This window comes from Mastomys coucha, unplaced genomic scaffold (assembly GCF_008632895.1).
Source record: "Mastomys coucha isolate ucsf_1 unplaced genomic scaffold, UCSF_Mcou_1 pScaffold16, whole genome shotgun sequence".
NCBI classification, from domain to species: Eukaryota; Metazoa; Chordata; class Mammalia; order Rodentia; family Muridae; genus Mastomys; species Mastomys coucha.
In genome coordinates this window covers 47,948,260-47,952,914 of record NW_022196898.1, presented here as the reverse complement: position 1 = coordinate 47,952,914, position 4,655 = coordinate 47,948,260, and the positions used below count along the sequence as shown (strand labels likewise).

General features: G+C 38.2%; 1 protein-coding gene across 2 annotated transcripts in view; it reads right to left on the bottom strand.

The window, feature by feature from the left end:
• Spag17 (sperm associated antigen 17) overlaps window positions 1–4,655 on the bottom strand; it is a 219,822-nt gene that overhangs the window by 64,395 nt on the left and 150,772 nt on the right. The window lies entirely within an intron of this gene.

The following is a 4,655-nucleotide window of genomic DNA, read 5'->3' as shown; positions in this document are numbered from 1 at the left end:
ATGGGACTCAGGTGGCCTTCTTACACTGAGGTGGCATGGGACTCAGGTGGCCTTCTTAAACTGAGGTGGCATGGGACTAAGGAAGGAACAAAATTCAGAACTCACTCTAGATGGTTCAAGGAGTTAAATATGAAACACCCCCAGAAGCATGAGACTGTGAAAACCTGTTCTCAGAAAGTGTGATCAAATCACAAAATCAATGCATACTTTCTGCTGCTATGTACCTCAGCACTATGGGACAAGTGTTCAGTGTTCAGTCTGGGGCTGAGCAGAGAGAGCAAAAATGTTTGTGGTATATGATCACAAGCAGCACTCATGTGAGTCTTCACGTGAGAATGACCATTGCTTAGGTGACATTCTGAAACCCCCTCAGAATAATAATTTAATATTAGGGTTAATATCAGATCCATGATATTTTCCTTTCTAAAACAGAACTGTTTTCAAAGGAGTGTATCTATAGTTGTATTGGTCCGAAGCATTTAGAGCTAAAGCAACAAGAAATACAAATGATCATGCAATAGTCAAAAAGCACCAAGACACAAGCACTTCAAAGGGGAGTCGGAATAGGCACAGAGCCTCAGGGTGAGATTCCTGGTGTGAAGGGGCCAGTTCAAGTGTGCGCAGACAGGAGGCATGTTACCTCCAACCTCTGAGAAGCAACAGGGGGCTACAGCAATAGCCTGCATTATTTGGGGAGTTACTTTTACAATCCTGACCAAGAACTCCAATGGAGGTTTCTCATGCTTGGCCCTGGGGTTTTTATTAGATAGTATATTGCTCTTGTGGGGAGCACTGTCATCCCAAGTGGCATAATTTCATATAAAATATATCATATGATTTGAGGTAACTATAAAATGATATGATTCCTTGAGGCCTTATCAAGCATCCTTGATATTACTGTCCACTCTCTCTCCTCTTTTCTCTATCTTGACCTACTTGTCCACTCACCAATGAACCCTCCTCCCTGTTTTTCTCATTTTCCTCTTTACATCAGCTGTATCCTGCTATTTCCTCTCTTGTTCTTCTCCTCTCCCCTGCCCCCCCTTTTAATCCTGTACTCACTCATAGCTGAAGACTTGGAACTAGGGACTATAGAAAAGAGAGAACATGTGGTGCTTGTTTCTCTAGCTCCATCCATTTCCTTATACATTTTATGCAGGTAAGTTCATACCTATTTCTTAAGATGCTGTAACACTTCAGATAAAGGACTTGGAAGGTTTGAGAAGAATATAGCTCAGGGGCTTCCTTCCTATCCTTTAGCTTTCATATTACCAGAAGGTATTAATAAGCTGCCGAGGGAGGGAAGCAGTCAATAGTCCTGTCTATCTGTAATGCCCATGAACTACAACAGCGATACCTAAAGGCACAATAGTCTCACTCACATCTTGGTGGTTAACCAACAGCTATGTCATTGGACTTAAGGCTCACTCAATAGGAGGAAAATCACGCTTGGTGCTAGAAACCTAGCCAGTTTCCAAGAACTAGTGAAGTTATGGATCTTGGAAAAGACCCTACTACCACCACTTTACTAGACCAACATAATTCCTAATTACTTCTAAAGCTTATTGTTCTACCCACAGGTAAGTGTGGCTCTCACTCATACCAAAAAAGCTTCTCTTTATAAGCAAAGAGACCGTTACAGAGAACCACAATGGCTCATAACATAGGGATTAATAGGTTGTGGGGAGTCTAGCCCCAGTGTATACATCTACAACACAACTTACGCACTTATAGCACAAAAAACACTGTAGAGAAGGGGATAACAAGACTGTAAGAGACAGAAAACAGAAAAGTGTGCTAAGTTTGGATTTTGTCTCCTAGAAAAGACAAATATCACACTCATGATACCTCATCCATACGGCTGTCTGCACAGGAGCTGAACAATGATACTAGCAATAGAAAGAATAACTGGGAATTGTGGGTCTCTATCCCTAGAGAAAGAACTACAGACAACTACTGACTGCTGTCTGAGGGAAAACAGTCTTCTACAAGGTTGAGCACTCTCATTGACTGTTCAATAACAACTGGTCAGTTCTGAAATTGTATACATATCGTATACACGTTAGCCATATTAAATAGACTCAAGGCTGTATGTACATATTTATGCACTTACATATATATGTATCAACAATAGTTAAAAGACTAGACACCATCAATTTGAGAGGGATGTAGGGGGAACAAAGGGTTGAAAGGAGGAATCAGAAGGGGAAGTAATATAACTATATTTTAATTTTAAAAATGTAATAAAAAACAGAGAAGACAGATTGAACATAAGGGAAATATATGTGGAAAAATGTAACAACTGAAAGTTAAACAAATTAATATGAGGCTTTAATTGAAGATATAATGTATTTTAGAGGAGAGCTCAAAGATAGACTTGAACCAATTATTTAGACTGAAACTGAGTGTTACAACCCTCAACACTCAGAAGTAGTGCAAAGGGGGCCAAAGATATCTAATATGTTTGATAAGAATTACAAAAATAGAGGAAAAAGAAATAGGTAGAAATAATATTTGAAGAAATAACTATTGAGATATTTTCAGCATCACTGATATACATTTATCTACAGATTAAAATGCCTAATGCATGACTTGTATAAATAAACAGAAGCCCATACATAGTCTAATTTTATTGAAGCTATTATAAAAAATGGGGAATGGTCTGAGGACAAATGATATTTAAAGCAGTAGGAATTAGACTAACAGCTATCTTTAAAACATGAGATTACTGTTAATGTGCATCAATCTAGAATTTCACACTCAGTGAAATTGCCATTTGAGAATAAGTACAATATAAGGAGATTTTCAGGAAATGTCAGCTCTTTGATGAATGAATTACAATATCTAAAAAGAAAACCTTTCAAACTTGGCTTTCACGACATCCATTTATATGCTGTGCATAGAGACACATTTAGGCACGTGCCTCCTCTCATAGAGGAGTATGAGAGTGGAAAAGTCATACCCGTGTGATTACTTAGAACTATGGTTAGGAGAGGCACAGCAATCTAAGCAAAGAGGCATTAGGGGAGAGAAGTCTCACAATTAAAATAAAAAACAACCCTGTAAAACGATGACAAGGTAAACTCACCACAAAGATAGAATAATTCAAAAGCTGTATTTGCAATTATATTATCAAACTATCTGAAGGAAAATTTGACAGAACCATTAAACAGACAAGTTTACCTTACACAAAAAGCTAGTAGGAATCCGAGGAGCACGGTGCTGAGCAGGCGCTGCATGCCTGTCAGGCAATGTAAATGCAGCTGAATAAATTGAAAGGGGGATTAAAAATATGCAAGGACAGAGGGTAAGTACTAGGAGTTCTATCTATAAGGAAGGCTTGTAGCCGGCTCTGGTTAGTAACGACATCTGTAAAGTAACGACATCGCGTCTTTCTAAGCAGCTAAAAGGAATTTAAAAGTAGTTTATGATGCATGAAAATGATACCAAATTCCAATTTTAATGTTCATAAATAGTTTTATTGGGACACAGCATATTTGAGGCTTATTGAATTATGAATGATCAAAAAGTACTCTCATGCTCCAGCAGAATTGCTGAGTTACAGGGACAGAGAACACATGGCCTGCCAAGTCTATAAGATTTACCATCTTGCCCTTTACAGAAAAGGTTGCTGAACTCAGGTACATCTGGGAAACACAACTAACAAGTTTCATATAATAAATATAAAGAGAACACTGTACTGAATAACTACGTGATGTGTGCTGTTTTCATGCATAGGTTTGAATTATTGATCATGCATAAGATTATTAATTGCATCTCAACAGTTAAGAATCAGCGATTAAAATAAACTAGGAACATTATAGAGACTTGAAAATGAATAAAGAAGAGTAAAACAATTAAAAAATTTCCAGGAAATTGTTACAGTGGAAGAGATAGATAGTGTTAAAACTAAAATATAATAATTCCTGTGGAAGTCACTATGAACTAAACTCAATAAACACCCGACTATTCAATCTCACTATTAGTTAAACAGTAACAAGGCTCCCAAATCAGACTGAATGACACTTAGAGAGTAATATTTGGTATTGTCACGGGTGTGCGAAAGCATCCTTTCTCATATTGTGCTAGTGGGAGGGTATAAACAGAAATCCTCAGAGCAGTGATCTTTGCTTTCAATTATTGCAGATGTCACTGACTGCTACCTAACACCTCTTACACCCCACAAGTCAGACTGAAAATAGGTACAAATTATTGGCTTTTTGTTTGGCAGCACTGAACCCCAGGCAGGCGTAGCCCATGAGATGCAAAGGGAGGAAGGTTGGGGTCGTGGTCAGAAATCTCCTGAGAACACACACTCTTGAAGGCACTTTTTTTTTCTTTCTGCTTTGGAAGTTGCTAAATGGAAGCCTCCTAGGTGCTTCTGAGGGGCCCTATCTCAACTTGAAGAGAAGGCCAACAGCATCCCAGGGATGCTGACTCAGAATCTTTTATTACTGAGTTAACAAACCCCTAAAGCACCACCCCAGATAGTTCAGCTAATGTGTAAGTGGGTACAACGTCATAGGAAACTGTTCATTGCGCATGGGAAAAGGTGTATTATTTATTCCACAAAGAGGAAGAAGGCAGTTCATGAAGTAGTAAGCAATCCTATGTTGGCAAAGAAAGTTAGCATATATATATATATATATATATAT